Source organism: Dipodomys merriami, unplaced genomic scaffold (assembly GCF_024711535.1).
Source record: "Dipodomys merriami isolate MVZ:Mamm:240054 unplaced genomic scaffold, mDipMer1.0.p SCAF_16, whole genome shotgun sequence".
NCBI lineage: Eukaryota > Metazoa > Chordata > Mammalia > Rodentia > Heteromyidae > Dipodomys > Dipodomys merriami.
In genome coordinates, this window is record NW_027202937.1 from 20512129 (window position 1) to 20528994 (window position 16866).

At 40.3% G+C, this 16866-nt stretch overlaps 1 protein-coding gene across 10 annotated transcripts in view; it reads right to left on the reverse strand.

Moving 5' to 3' along the window:
- The window catches only part of Rnf144b (ring finger protein 144B), a 163725-nt gene that overhangs the window by 74690 nt on the left and 72169 nt on the right, over positions 1-16866 (reverse strand). For 2 of the 10 annotated variants that reach the window (XM_070024492.1, XM_070024494.1), the window contains exon 1: positions 3165-3342. The exons of the other annotated variants lie outside the window; for them this stretch is intronic. The gene's annotated coding sequence lies outside the window, so the exon portion shown is untranslated. Of the gene's footprint in view, positions 1-3164; positions 3343-16866 lie in introns of those variants that run through there. 10 annotated transcript variants of the gene reach the window in all.

The following is a 16866-nucleotide window of genomic DNA, read 5'->3' on the forward strand; positions in this document are numbered from 1 at the left end:
GCCATGTATCCAGTTCAAGAATGGATCCGACCATGAGGAATTCTTCCTTCCATGTTGCAGAAGTGCAGGCACCTTCCCCCATCTGCAATGTATTGTAATGTATCTGCTATCCATTCTTAAGAACTGCCAGGAGAGGATGTGCTGGGTTTAGAAATTACTCATTAATCAAGTAACTAGCAAATGCCAAAATAAATAAAACAAAATTAAAACACTTAAAATAATGTAACAGAGCTAGAGATGTTGCTCAGTGGTAAGAACCCCTGCTGCTGGGCTTGATCCTTCACATTGCAAAATAAAAATAACTCATATGCTGTTACTCCAAAACCAAATAAAAACATGCGATTGCAATGAGACTCATTAGTCATTTTCCCATTCTCACGAAACAATGTGAAGTTCAATTCACAACCCCATCCAAAGTCAATCTCAAAACGATGAGAATTCCTTTACGATCAACTACTTAGATATGTGCTTCTACCACTAGTATCCAGCATGGTGCCTTGAAAGAGAATGTCACTCACCAGAAGAGTGGATAAGTTTTCTGCACATACAGAGAGAAGGTACACTCCTACAATAATGATAACCATGTGTCACTAAGGAGCCTCTGTAAATTAAACACAGGAATCCCTGGAAGAAACACCCCTGTACTAAGGAGTGATTGCGTGATCTGTGGGGCTGCTTAGCCCTTTACCACCTCCCAAGTCATCAGATTTGTACAAAGTAGCTTCAGTCCCCAGTTTGGACTTTGCTCTGCCACCAATATCTAGATTCAACACAAATCCTGACCTCTACCCCAAACTGGAAATATCTAACACCACAAAGATCACTCAACAGGGATATAGCACCATGACAAGGCCAGGGAAAACACAGAAACCAGGATTGGAAGCCAACATCTCAGAGAAATGATTCCGATGGGCAAATGTTTCCAAGTATTAAAATACTGTAACAACTTTGCAGGAGGAAATTTGAAATACACTTTCTCTGACTAGAAGGATCCATACTGTTCAAGACAAGAAATGTTCTCCAGGAAGATAAATTTTCTTACTGATTAGATGAAAACTTCTTTTCTTCTGAGAGAGAAAGAGATAGAGAGAGAGAAAGAGAGAGAGAAGAGAACACTTTATTCTCAGTGCTGTAAAGTTTGGTTACAAAATTTTGGTATATTATCTGAGACTTAAAAGCAGATTTATTTTTAAAAAGACATATCTTGGTCTGGGAAGGTGGCTCAGCGGTAGAGTGCTTGCATCACATGCATGAGGCCCTGGGTTCGATTCCTCAGCACCACATAAACAGAAAGGGCTGGAAGTGGCACTGTGGCTCAAGTGGTAGAACCCTAGCCTTATAGCTGAAGAGCTCAGAGACTGAGCCCAGGCCTAGAGTTCAAGCCCCCCATACTGCCCCCCCCCAAAAAAAAGAGTCTTAAAAACTGACTTAGTTTGGAAACCTGGATGTCTTTAAATTGTCAGTGAACTGAAGCCATTCATGAGAATAGGGCCTTTCAGTGCTGAGAATGTCCTTCGGTGCCCAGCATAGAGATATTTGGCATGGATGACTGTAAATATTTGTAAAAGCCTGGGTAAATGGACGGGGTTTAACCACAGTCGGATCTTCCTTCCAACACAGTAGTAGAGAAGCAAGTTATCTGAGGTGATTGGCTTTGGGATTTTTTCTCTCTCTCTCTGTTTGTTTTAAATAAAAAGCCAAGCAACCCAATTCTACTACTTTACATCTTTTTCACATTTGCTACCTCTGTTTAACCCTGTACTGTTTTACCCATCAGAGAAGTTGGAGGTTGGTTTTGAAATCGGCATTTTTTTTTCTTTCCCATTTTTCTTGATGTCTGCCACAAAGAGTAAAATACCTGCCACAGGTGCCCGAGGCCAGGGCAGGAGCTGAGTGAAATCATAGCTGCCGATTTCATAATGTGCAACTCTCTCCAAGTGGCTTCATGGGCCTGCTATGGATGTCTTTCTTTTTCTCTCTTTTGCCTCCTCAAGAAAGTTTCAGAAATAATTCAGTGACTGCTAACCCATGAAAGAACTAAGGTAAAGAAGGAAAGGCAGCTTGCGTGGAAACAGAGGAGCAAGTAACATGTTCAAGGAACCGAACCCCAAGAGGCTGACTTCAGTAAAAAGCTGCAACAGAAACTTTAATTAGCCAGCAACTCACTTAAGACTGGCTGAGTTCCTCTCATCCACACCCTAAAAACTGAGTCATCTCAAAGTTCATTTATTTTGCTTCTGGGCAGAGACACCCCCTTAATCTGCTGCTTACGAAATGTTAAAAGACATTATCTTTTCATGGGAATCTCTTCTCTGTTCAAATAAACAGCCAGAAATGTGAAATCAGAAGGACACTGACATTCCTACTTGGGTCTCTAGCTCACGTTTCGATAAGATAGATACCTGGCTGGAAAGCAAGAAGAAATTGACAATTTACCAGAGGAAATATGAAGAAAGAGAACTCAGAATTCATTCTGCGAAATGAAGTACCTGCATGAGAAATATATTTAGAGCAGAATCTCTGAAGCAAATAGGAAAAGTGAAAAGTACACTCTGGAAGGGGCAAGCAAAAAATGAACATGACCCCTCTGACACAGGACTCAGCTTCATTTTGACTCAAACCTGAGAATAGGGTCAGAGTTTTTCACTCTACTTTATCAGTAATGAAAAGATAAAAACCACCTCCATACCCTAAGACAGAGATTCCATGGGTAACGAAGCATCTTATTCATACGTCTGTCAATATATTTGCCTATGCATTTCTAAAGAACAGGATACGGTAGACATCCAAGATTATGGCAAGCTTGGGTCTCCCCTTAAAGGTTTAAAAAAACCGGTTTTGGTTTAATCATCAGTCTTACTATACATACTGTCAAGGCTATTTTATTAGAACGGAAACTAATTTCGTTTTACAAAGGCTTCTATTGCTTTTTTTTTTAAGTTAACAGGTGTTTAAGGCATTCTGCACGCATGCAAATGCTGTACGCCTTAAGGACTGAATGCAGAAAGAAAATAAAGCCTAAACCGTTGGTTTTTGTCACAGCTAGTCTTAGATCTGACATCCTATTCTAGGCTCTAAGGCTAACACCATTCCTGGTTTGCATAGTCTGCAGCCTGTTTTAAAAAAAACCCAAAACCAAAAACCAGAAAGCTCACTCAACCTACCTGGCAGAGAATTGTGATCGTGTGGCGGCTCTCCGCAGCCTGTCTGGGGCGCACAGGCAGCCAGGGCTGCTCACACACCCGGGAGGAGGAGCTTTTTCATTCTGTCCCCTTTCCCTCGGTGCTCTGCGCCTGACAGCTTTACACTTCGCAGGATTGCCACAGGACTCCACGCCCAGACCTATCGGTGGAGAAGAGGAGGAGTCCCTAACCCGCCTCCTGCTCTTGATGGGCAGCTGCGCCTCCCCAGGAACCTTGCAGAGACGAACGAGTGGAGGGCACGGCTCACCAGCCAGCAACAACACAGCAGCAGCAGCAGCAGCAGCAGCAGCAGCAGCGCTAGGAGCCCTGCGTTTATTTATACAGGAAGCTCAGGCGCTCACTTCCTACTTCCCATCTGGGTTGCACTTCAGTTGCAGGTGATGGCCTTAACCCTATGGCATCCAGCCGCCAGCGCACCCAGGGAGGTCCAGGGCTCCCACTGGCGAGCTCCTGGTCAGAACCTCTGGCTTGTTTCTCCTAGGGCAGCTACTGAAGGAACCCAGGAGCTGCGTGTCCAGCTCAGACCTGCTGCCCAGACCTGCACCATTCACCTCCTGGGCCTTCCATGCTTACTGCTTCATGTACATATCTTTACAGGCCAACCTTTCTTCTTCCTTCCTTCCTTTAAAGAGCTCTTTAGATCTCTTTCTTCTAATAACAGGCCAGAGCCTGCCTTCCTATCTCACCAGAAAACTGTCTTTGTGGCAAGGTTTCTCATGTACATCATGTCCTTTCTCGTGTAACGATAAAGTTACAAGGTAGGCAAATCAAGTCAGGAACAGTCTCAAAAACCACAGGCCCTTGTCTTTGTAAAACAATGATTTTTTTTTTTTAAACCATACCTTTCAAATGCTTGGTCAATAAATTACGTGGAAAACACTTGGTAATTTAGTTGTATCCTCAGTTAAAGGAAGTCTAAGAGAATAACCCATTTGTTGTGGGATCCTGTCCCTTGCCTTCCTCATTCCAAAACTTTCTGACACTTGATTTTGTGTGACATTTGCAATGGATGATCAAACAAAATCAAGTGTCGGAAAGGATTTTGTTTACACTGGATGATCTACCCCTCCTCACCCTTTACCACCTCCTAGGCCACAGTTCCAGCTTCAAATTCGTTGAACTTTTTCCATGTTCACTTTTGCAATCACAGTCAGGAATGTGCTTCCTAAAAGGAAGTACAAATCATTTGCAGAACAGATATGCGAGTGTATGTGGTAAAGTAGCTACAGTGGGCACCCATCCAAAAGACACAAGCAATCTGCTTCTCAGCTCATGTCAAAGACAATCTCTAGGTCAAGGCCAAGGGCTGAAGAACACAGTGAATCTAAGAGAGCATTGCTGGGACAGGCAGAAGTACCAGCCTCCTGGGAGGCAGAGGAGTTCAGAGGAGATAAGACTGAGAATGGACGCAAAGTAATAGAATAAAATGATATGTGAATTTGTAACATGTATGTCAGTCCAAACCTCTAATTATGAAGCTGAGGAAACTAATGTCTGTAGAGATTTAAGCAGCTAGCTCAAACCAGACCAGAGCATTCTAGGCTGAAAAGAGACCTTAAAATGCAGCTACAAGACAAAAAGACATGTGAATAAAAATCTACCTTCAGTCAGCATGGGCTACAGATCCCCAACTAACCTGGCTCAATATAGTAACACTTCGTTGAAGGAAAGATAAACAAAGGGACTTCTACAAGGCTTGTTTACTCATTGGTGTTGATGCAAATCTTCTGAGCCTTAAACCAAAGTTCAACCCAAAAGTCCACTTTTTAAATTACCATGCAATTAAGTTCCTATCTCTTATCAGCAGGATAAGGGAAGAATCTGCTGCCAAGAATGAATGAAAGCACAGGTTAGGCAATAATCACACTGCCTGCTGTCATAAATATTTTTTATAATTAAATAACATCATCATGGGTTATTTACAACTGTGCAGATTTAAAAAGATTACAGCCAAAATTTAGTAAGATTAAATAAATATGTGGAAGGCCATAGTGTTGTGCAAACAAAGATCTGCCTAAGGAGTCTATTGTCAGGATAAACATTTATCCCCTCAAGCCTTTATTAATAGCTCAGATAAACTGCAAGGTATAAAGAGGAGAAAGAGAAATTATACACAGTCCCTTTCTACTAAGACTACTCAGTCCAGATTAAGAGTCAAACAATCTGCTAGTAAGGTATCCCAATGAGTCATATGATAGATAGGCATAGCATGCCATAAAGCACAGAGAATAATTTTACTAGAGGACAGCAGTTGATGAATCTACAAAGGTTTCCTTACGATTGTGATGTAAATCTGGGTCTTCAAGTAGCTGAGATGAACTCTAACAGAGCAGAGTAACACCAAGGACAAAGGCTTAGACACGAAATTTTAAGAAAAGCTTTTTATAAATTAGAGCCAATGCATTCAGAATACAAGAATGAAGACCTGAACTAGCACAGTAACAGTTTGGGCAAGGAAAGGGACAAATGGAGATTTCAGAAACAGAATGGATAGGATGTAGATCTAATTGGTATCTAATAAGAAAGAAGAGCCCAAGCTTGCTGTTGCTTCAGTGGAACTGAAGACAGGCTATGATCAGGAAAACCATCAATCATGGAGAATCTCATGTTTCTCTACATGTACAAGTAGAATTATTTAGTGGCTATCGAGAGAGAGAAATGTCTGGGGGATATTCTGGGACTCAAAACATTACGAAAGGGGCTGGGAAGTGGCTCAGTGGTAGAGTGCTTGCCTCACATGCATGAGGCTCTGGGTTCAATTCCTCAGCACCACGTAAGCAAGCAGTGTGGCCCAAGTGGTAGAGCACTAGCTTTGAGCTGAAGAGCTGAGGAACAGCGCCCAGGCCCACTCAGAGTTCAGGCCCCACGACAGACAAAAATAATAATAAAATTAAAAAATTACTAAACTCTGTCTGACAAGGGCCTGCAAAGAGGAAATGCATACATACCCAATAGTTGGACTCCAACTATTTAATATATAAAGAAAGAATATTTGCAAATTTGGTCAAGAATTTCTAATACAGTTTGTAAGAAAGGAGCCGTTTTGTACATTTTTCTCCATGGATTTCTTTATTTACATTCTGACATGAATACATACTCGCCAAAAACCTTATTTGCATTTTTCACTAAAAATCACTTCTGTGATCTTGCTTGGCGCCGGATAGGCAAGTAGGAGTTGATTACAAAGGTAACCATCTAAGTTATAGAGGGATAGAATTCATCTAAAGCTGGATTCTGGTGGTGGTTGCACAAATGGATAAATTTACTAAAAAGCTACCAAATAGCATACCTAAAATGAAGACAGGATATGACCAGGAAAACCATGATGCGTTAACTTCAATCATGGAGAATCTCGTGTTCCTCTCTCTACATGTACAGGAAGAATTATTTAGTGGTATATAAATCCTTCCCTTGTTATTGGTGTTAAAAATAAACAGTTAAAAATAAAATTTTCCAAGTGTGGTGTCATATATCTACAAACCCATAGACTGAGGCAGTATGGGATTTTAAGTTTCAAGCTAGCCTGGTCTTTATAGTAAGATTTTGTCTCAATAAAGTAGAAATTTTAAAAAAAATTTAAATATAAAAATACTTTTGATTCTAAACTTTTAAATCAAATGTACAAGAGAAAGTCACAACCATATTAAGTATTTAAGCTTCAGGAGAATGATTTTTCTAAAAGTTATACCTGCTTCCATAAATTAGATGAAAATAAATGTGTGTGTGTGTGTGTGTGTGTGTGTGTGTGTGTGTGTGTGTGTATATGTGTGTGTGTGTGTGTTACTGGGGACTGAACCCAGGGCCTCCAACCCTTTGGTTTATTTTTTGTTTTTAAGATGGGATGGAGGACCCTGGCCCCAGTGGCTCACGCCTGTAATGCTACCACTCAGGAGGCTGAGATCTCAGGATCTGCAGTTCAAAGCCAGCTCAGGCAGGAAAGTCTGTGAAAACCAGAAGTGGTGCTGTGGCTCAAGTGATAGAGCACTTGCTTTGAGCTGAAGAGCTCAGGGATAGTGCCTACGTCCAGAGTTCAAGACCCACAACCGACCAAAAAAAAAAAAAAAAGATGGAGAGGAGGGCTTTTACTAACTTTGTCTGCACTGGTCCCCACGTCATAATCCTCTTGTTTCTGCCTTCCGAGTAGCTGAGATTGCAGATATGTACCACCATGTCCAGTGGAAATAAACTTATCATGTAACAACCAAATTTCTACATGAAGCATTTGGTGATATTAATATAAAACTCACACAAAATGGTGCAAATCCCTCTTCTGTTAAATGCGGCCAACTCCTGTAAGAGCTATTACTTCACTTTTCATATATATTCATAACAGAAAACTTAATACTGAAAATGGGTGAAACAGATCTAGAAAAATCACTTGATCTAAATGAAAAGTTACACTTCCCAGAATGCAACTTAATGACATCTCCTGCAGCCACATGAGTTTAAAAAAAATATCATTGACTTTGGGCAAAATATTCTTAAAATAGTCATAAGCTTTTGCAGCAGACACTGATGCTGCTCCAGCAACTTTTCGAATTATGCATTCATCACCACCTTCATGGATAAATAGATACCTGGTACTTAATTTCTCATTTAGGTAGTAACTTTTTAGCTCATTTTCTGCCAAAAGGGATTATTCCAAAATAATTTGGAAGTTATGAGCTAATAAGTAAGTAGTTAGAAATTCCAACCATACAAAGACTTCCCACATTTCCAATTGACCTCACCAAGAGTAAGTCTAGCAGCTCCCAACCACTATGTGGAATGGAATAAGCTGGCGGCTGTTAATCAGCAAGGTTGGAATATTTTCCATGTTATCCACACGTGTCTTATGTGTTCTTCTTAAAGAGAAGGTGTTTTATATAACTAATACATGCTAATAAAAATAAAGAAAAAAGAGAAAAGTTAAACAGAGGTATAATCTCACTTGCATTTGGGAAGAATTGGAGTAAAGGTGGTATAAAAATACTCATCTTCTTTTAAAGTTATGAAGAAAACCACTCTGTATGTAGCATGTGATGGAGAAGGCAATACCAAACCTGATATATGAAGCAGAGGAAAACCATCTATCTTCTTTTAACTACATTTCTAATAAAGTAGTTTCTTAAAATTACAAAATTAGCTGGGAACCTGTGGCTCACACCTGTAATCCTAGCTACTCAGTAGGGCTGAGATCTAAGGATTATGGTTCTAAGCTAGCTTAGGCTGAAAGTTGAGCTGTGGGTTGAATGGTAGAGCCTTGAGCAAAAGAAGCTCAGAGACCATGCCCAGACCTGAGTTTAAGCACCAGAATTGGCACACAAAAAATTAAAATAAAATAAAAGTTCAGGGACAGTGCCCAGGCTCTGAGCTTTAAAAAACTGTTTTTTACTTAATTTTTTTTTTAAACAGTGCAAGTTGGCTTTGATGGCTCATGCCTGTAATCCTAGCTACACAGGAGGCTGAGATCTGAGGATCACAGTTCAAAGCCAGCCCAGGTAGGAAAGTCCAGGTAGGAAACTCTTATCTGCAATAAACCACCAGAAATCAAGAAGTGTCACTGTGGCTCAAGTGGTAGAGCACTTGCCTTGAAGAGCTGAGGGATAGCATCCAGGCCCAGAGTTCAAGCCCTACAACCGACAAAAATAAATAAAATAAAAAATAAAAACTGTGGGGCTAGGAAGGTGGCTCAGTGGTAGAGTGCTTGCCTTGCATGCATGAGGCCCTGGGTTCAATTCCTCAACACCACATAAGCAGAAAAAGCCAGAAGTGGTGCGGTGGTTCAAGTGGTAGAGCTCTAGTCTTGAACTGAAGAGCTGAGGGACAGCGCCCAGGCCCAGAGTTCAGGCCCCACGACCGACCAAAAAAAAAAAAAAAAAAAAAAAAACCAACAACAAAAAAATAAAAACTATGTAAATGTCAACTGTGACATAAAAAGGAACAGACTGGGATTTCTATAGAAATTAATCTATTTGAATTTTCCATTTGAATTGTCATTTATGTTTTGTTTATGAGTTAATCCATCCCATTTGAAGTTTATAGCTGGTCTTCATATTGACCTCTTCTAATATTTTCCATAGGTCCTGAATTTGTGATCATTTCTATATCCTCATTTCTAATCTTGTGTGTTTTTATTCATTTTCACAATGTTTGTTTACTTTAGCTCTTAAGCTTTTTTCCTCTATTCTATTCATACCAGTTTTTAACTTTTTCATTTCCTCTTCCTAGTTTACATGTGTATATGTGTTGTTTTTTGGACTTTTGGAAGGATTTTCTTTGTAGAGGCAGGCATCTTGCTGCTTTTCTTTGTTTTGTTTTATTTCATTTAGTTTTGTTGGTTTTTAACTGTTGGTTTTTGTTCATTGTTTGTTTGTACTGAGAATAAAACCTAGGGACTTAAGCATGCTAAGCAAACACTTTACACTTGAGCTATGGCCCTAGACCTGTCTTGCTGGTCTTTTCTCTTTGAATAAAAACATTTAGTGGTAAAATTTCTTCTCTGAATAGAGTGATAAGTATATGCTATTGCCATCAATGAAGGGGTTCTCTCCACTTCCACCAAAAAGTCACTAGCCCTTGAGATGCATGCATGGAAAACACAGATGTCTCACTAAAAGGAAAAGTCTCACAACGTAAATGCTGGTTTATTTGACTCTAACGGGATAAAGTAAGGAGAAATGGAGAAGAGAAAGAAACATTAACTGCTCCCCATGCAGGAAATGGGAATAAAAACTCAAGATGGTAGTTCCTCTCTGTAGTCTATACACTTCCAGAGCTGGGAAAAAGTCTGGTCCAGTCCTCTAGCAACTCGATCCTTACACAGTGGTTCTGGGTGGGTGAGATGGATGTTATTTATTATTCTAAAAAACAGAGATGGATCTACACCTACTTAAAACCCAGGGACAACAGATGAGTTTTAGTGTCCCCCCAGCCCCCTTCCAGGTCTGTTCCTCATTTTTCTGTATCTACCCATTCATAAAGCGTTTGCTTTAAAAAAAACAACTCAGAGGAGAACACTGATTTAGGTATTACCCTTAAATCTCCTATTCTGGTAAATTAAATGTCTAGAAGCAGCTGTGGTGTTAGGGGAACTTAGAAGTGCTTGTTTTTTTCTCAGTTGACTTCCTGGTTTTACTTTGAGTCTTAAAAGTAATATCATTTCCTCCTCTTAACTATCTATCCGGCCTCACAATTACCTAAAGATACAAGGATAAATACTTCTTGTTTGTTTTTTAAAGACAGGGTATCACTACAGAAGCCAGGCTGGCCTTGATCTGATAATCCTCCTGTCTTCTGCTATGCTTACAGGCATGAGCCACCAAGCCCAACAAAAAAAAAACTTTTTATGACTCTCTAAAGAACCTGTTGGTTCTCTTTGATAGTCTCTTCATCAGAGGTTTAATCTAAGAGAGTATTTCTTAATTTCCAATAGGTTGGTTTGTTTTATCATTATGTATTTAGAACTGGTTTCTAAATTAATCAGATTATGGCAAAATGTGATCTACAAAATCTCTACTTCTTCTTTTTTTATTTTTTCCCCAGTCCTGGGGCTTGAACTCGCATTCTGGGCTAGCATTCTACCACTTGAGCCACGGCACCACTTCTAGCTCTTTCTGTTTATGTGATACAGAGGAACTGAACCCAGGGCTTCATGCATGCTAGGCAAGCACCACTAAGCCACATTCCCAGCCTCTCTACTTCTTATATTTGTTATAGCTTTACTATATTTTAGCCAACTAGATTAATAATTCTACTTTTTGAGTACTAAGATTTGGAAACATTGCATGTTTCCGAAGAAATGCTCTCTGAAATGTCTCGTGGTGAAGTGACCAAAGTAAGTTAACTGTAGGAAAAGAATGTTAAAACCCATCCCTCTCCTAATCACACTTTAGGATGCTATCTCTTCCCCTAGGACCTTCCACATCACTATACCTCCTTGGGAGTCTTGGATGGTCAGTTTGCAGCTAGGACTTCTCTATGGGGCAGAGAAATCTCTGAGCCAATTCTAACCAAACTGAGGCGCCTGAACAGAGGGAAGCCCTTGCATCCTTAGCTTGAGCTATGTACAACAAACTCCTTCATACAGGTTTCATACATGTGGGTTGCATTGTATACAATATACTTTTAAAAGCATGGGATGGTGGCAACCTTGTACATTGGAGATGTTTTCCAAAAATCTGCCAAGCCATGATTCCTCAATTCTCTAAAATCAGCCTGCCTTCTATCAACTACCATGAACTCCTCCAACACTCTTTAACTCCTAGAAAGCTGAACACATTAACCATGTGCATAACTCTTGAGCCACTTAGCTCAACCCCTGTGTTTCCCTTAAGGATGTACTTTATATATTAAACTCTTTGCTTTGCAACTTGGCTTCCTACATGTCTTCATTCATTTCTTCAGCTATTTGTTGGTGATGACAAGCATCTACAATCTTCGCCTCCAAGACCACCCACAGGTATCATAACCAGGTGAACTGTTCTACCGCTCTGAAGAATAAATCACAACCGTTGCTCATGTTTCATTGTCCTGTTACAAAATACATTCTAACTTGCAAATCTGGAACCATTACACCTCTAGATGGAAAAACAAGGTCGTTAATTACTTTTAATAGTCAGATGATTGTATCACCTTGGAATTTAATCAAAACAAACCAATTCCATGCTCCTGAATTGTGTCTGGCAAAACAAAACAAAAACAAAAAGCAAACAAACAAAAACCTAGTTTGAGTCTTCATTTTTCCAACACAACACTGTTGGCCGAGAATGAATGAAGGGTTCCCTCAGCTTCCCAGTTTCTACACAAAATCACAGATCCTTGAGGTCCATGCACGAAAAGTATTCCCAGGGTGTCTCATACAAAGGAAGGTCTCACTTCCGCCTAAGTATTGCTGCAGTTCTTAGCACTTCAGGCTTGAAGATTCTGTACTCAAATCAGATCAGCCTTGATGATCTGAAAATCATACAATGAGAACACTGAAAGAGGAAGTCTTGTTTAAAATCACTAAGGAAATTCCAGACTCTTAGATATTTCAGACAGGGAAACAGGAGCTGTTTTTCTTAGTTTCTTCTAAAAGGTCAGAAGGATTAAAGGGAAGACTCCTCAGCTCTGGGAAGTCCAAGGGAGAAAGGGACTATATTGATTGAGCACCCACTGTGTGCTAGGTGGGGTAGTTGGGGCAGAGCATTTTGCATTTATTGTCATTTAATCATCATAAAAGTAGTCATTGTAGAAAAATAATCTAGGTTTGTCTACTGACAAGCTACAAGTGTCTTGTTATTTTATTGGTGGTGGTATTTTGGTGCCTGTCCGAGGACTTGAACTCAGGGCCTGGGTGCTGTAACTGAGCTTCTTTTGCTCCAGGCTAGCACCCTACCACTTGAGCCACAGCCCCACTTGTGGCTTTTGTGTGTGTGTGTGTGAACTAGATTCTAACTGCAATCCTCAGATCTCAGCTTCCTGAATAGCTAGGATTACAGGCTTGAGTCACTGGCACCCAGTAAGTGTCATATTTTTAAATGGTGCATAATAGCTATACCAGAAAACCTTCCTTTAACATTAGTATAAGCTATAAGTAGTCCCATGATATGGTAAATACTCAACCATGTAGGGCTGAGAGTCTAGTATTTTCACCTCTCAACTAGAAGGATTGTCCTTGAATGTCCTTCTAAGAATTCAATTTGTGATTGCGGCAAACATTTGTTTGAAACAAAAGCTGATATACCTATCCATTTGCTTTGAAGTAATTATTAAATAAAAATAAATATTGAAGCTCTTCTAATCAAATGACCTTTTGAAGTCCAACCCCACAACTGCTGTTCATACTATTGATCAGTGAGGCAATTCTGGCTAAGAACCGAAGTCCTTATTTTATTTTATTTTATTTTTGAAGTCCTTATTTTAACTGCCACAAATTTCACAGTAACATACCTTGTCTTCCTTTTTCAGTTCCCCTTTTCCCCTTTTCACTTTGCAGTTAAGTAAAGCCACATTACACGATTTCTAAGTTCTCCGCATTTCTCATTCACCAATGTGTCCAGTTTTCTATTTACCAAGGCTGTCCCCGCATCTTTTTTACCTGACCAATAGCTAAATGTCACTCAAAATACATCTTTCCTAGAATACATTCCCTACCACCTTGCTTTCCGGTGTTCCAGATCGATACTCTTTTCTACCATCCTCCCTTAGTATAATACTCTTACCCTGACTGCTTCGCTCAAAAAAGCATTTATGAAGTTCCTATTACCTACTAGCTTCTTCATCAGGTGCTGGGAATGCAAAGATAAATAAATCTGCTAGTGTTGGAAAAGACTGGTCAAGCATGTGAATGAGTCAGAGCAGTGCCTCACCAGTAGGAACCAGCTAGGCAAGTAGCTTTTGGAGACCAGCCCTGCAGGACCTGCAGCGTTTCATGGGTAGGAGTGTGGGAAGACAACACAAGAAAGAGGAAAACAGAGAAGGAGAGAAGGAGAAAGGTGGTGGGGCCGGGGGGGGGGGGGGTCGGGGGAGGGAGGGGGGAGGACCGACTACTTTGTAAACTCTTTTAAGCTATAATAAAAGCAAGAGATAATCACAGAAAGTCAACCCTAACTTTACTTCTAATTGCACATTCGGATGCAGTGCTTTCTTAAACCCCAGGAGGCTCATTAGAGAGATGTTAACACCACATTAAACTTTCATTTTTTTATCGAAAGACAAAAAGGATATTTTATGACTCCTTAGATAAGCACTGTGAATACACAGTCCATCCCGGTAAAACATCAACACAGCGCACTGAGGAACGGCTTAAGGAGCTCAATACCCAAGGGTGAAAATAAACTAGACAAGTAATAGAAAGTTTAGTGCAAGACTCCCAGATGATTCTCCTGGAATTAGGAGGCCTTTTCAAGCATCTTCCTTCCTTCCAAATGACTTAATATACACACAACAGGTTGAAGTTTTCCTCCTAACCAGGCACTGGTGGCTTAATTTGAAATACCAGCTACTCAGGAGGCTGAGATCTGATGATCACAGTTCAAAGCCAGCCCAGGCAGAAAAGTCCATGAGACTCTAATCTCCAATAAACTACTCAGAAAAAGCCAGAAGTGTCACTGTAGCTCAAATAGTAGAGTGCTAGCCTTGACAAAGAGGTTTAGGGACAGCACCCAGGCCCTGAGTTGAAGCCCCTGGACTAGCAGGGAAAAAAAAAAAAGACAAACTACCAATCCAGCCTGACATTGGTTGCTCATACCTGTAATCCTAGCTATTCAGGAGGCTAAGTCAGAGGTTTGAAACTAGCCTTGGCAGAAAAATCCAAGAGGCCTCATTTCCAATCAACCAGTAAAAATCCAAGCTGGAGGCATGGCACAAGGGGATGAGCACCTGCTATAAGCATGTAAGCCAACCAAGCAAGTGCATGAAATGCAAGTATAGGCACAAAAGAAGAAAAAAAATCACTAATCTAGCTGGGTATGGTGGTTCATGCTTGCAATCCCAAGCTACCCAGAGACTGTAGGTAGGACAATGGTTCAAGGTTTGCCCAGGCAAAAACATGAGACCTAATCTTAAAAAAAAAAAAAAAAAAAAAAAAAAAAAAAAAAAAAACCTCAAGATAAAAAGCTGTAGGAGGGGCTCAAGTGGTTCAAGAGCTTGCCTAGGAAGTATGAGGCTCTGATTTCAAACACCAGCACTACTGGGGGAAAAAAAAGAAAAGAAAAGAGAAAAGAAAATCACCAATCCAGAATATTATCATCTGTAGGTGGGAGTTAACCCATAAGATAACCAACACAGACAAAACTTCACGGAGTCAACAAGAGTTACTTAATCCTGAAAATTTTTGGTCTTTTGCAACTTGCAATTTTTTTAAATTTTTGTATCAGTCCTGGGGCTTGAACTCAGGGCCTAGGTGTTGTCCCTGAGTTTTTTTGCTCAAGGATAGTGCTCTACCACTTGAACCACAGCTCCACTTTCGGATTTTGTTTTTCCTGTACTTAATTGGAGATTAGAGTTTTACAGACTTTCCTACTCAGGCTGGCTTTTGAAGCATAATCCTCAGATCTCAGCCTACTGAGTAGCTGAGATTATAGGCATGAGCCATTAGTACTGGGTACTACTTGCAATTTTTACACATAATTGTACAGGATTTTGGACAACAGATACATTGTGATACCTACCTGATCCACCAAAATCAGATATAAGGAAATAAAAGTCAGATACCATCATATTCAAAATAATCCTGGGAAAGTCACCTGCATGGTTCACACTGACAGTTTCGGTTCAATAATTTAAGTTGCTCTTGATGTTCCTGTGATATCACTTCAGCTTTCTTTTCTCTTACCAGAAAGCTAAACAGCAATGAACACCCCAAAGGAGCAGGAAAAGCATGGTGATCGGCATCATGCCCTGAATCAGACTATGCTGCATTTTATACTGCTATAAAAAATAAAATAGAGAGGCTAGGAATGTGGCTTAATGGTAGAGTGCCTGCCTTGCATGCATGAAGCCCTGGGCACCACATAAACAGAAGAAAAAAAAAAAAAAACCCGAAGTGGCACTGTGGCTCAAGCGGTAGAGGGCTAGCCTTGAGCAAAAAGAAGCTTAAGAACAGTACCCATGCCCAGAGTTCAAGCCCCAGGACTGGCAAAATAAAAAATAAAGTGGAGGGATGGAATGTAGCCCTGTGGTAGAGCCATATGCTCAGCATGTATGTGTCCTTGAGTTCAATTCCCAGCACAAAAAATAAATTAACAAATAAATAAACAACCAAATGGACGATGGAGTGAACACTATGATCCCTTTCCAGCAAGAATAGACTAAAAAGCCCACTGGCTCATACCTATAATCCTAGCTACTCAGGAGGCTGAGATCTTTAGATTGCAAGTTGAAGCCAGCCTCAGCAGGAACATCTGTGAGACTCTTAGCTTCAATTAGCCACCAGAAAACCGGAAGCAGCACTGTAGTTCAAGTGATGGAGAGCTTGCCTTGAGCTGAAGAGCTGAGTGAGAGACAGTGCCCAGGCCCAGAGTTCAAGCTCCACAACTGACTGAAAAAAAAAAAAAAGAATAGACTAAAAAGACTTGAGGATACACTTGCTTTCAAATAAATAACTTGTTTTGTAGACTTATTATTTCTTGTTCATTATGAACCATTTTGTTGCCAGGTACTAGCTACTCGGGGAGCTGAGATCTGAGGATCATGGTTCAAAGCCAGTCCAGACTCATCTCCAATAAACCACCAGAAAACTGGAAGTGGTGTTGTGGTTCAAGGTGTAAAGCACTCACCTTGAGCTGAAGAGCTCAGGGACAGTGCCCAGGCTCAGAGTTAAAGCCTCATGACTCAACAACAACAACAACAAAAAAAAAAAAAAAAAACAATTTGTTACATCAGTAGAGTTCTAATTTTCAAAAACCTATCAAGATCTGTGTTCTGCCAGGCAATGGTGGCTCAGGGTCTGTCATTGCCTGTAATCGTATTACTTGGGAGGCTAAGATCTGAGGATTGTAGTTCAAAGCCAGCTCAAACAGACAAATCTATCAAACACTTATCTCCAATTAATCAGCAAGAAGCTGAAAATTGTGGCTCAAGTAATAGAGTTACCTGCCTTGCATGAAAAAGCCAAGCAAGACTAAGAGGCCCTGAGTTCAAGCTCTAGAACTGGCACAAAACAAAAAGAATTTTTTTTTAATTCCATAGTCACCTAGCA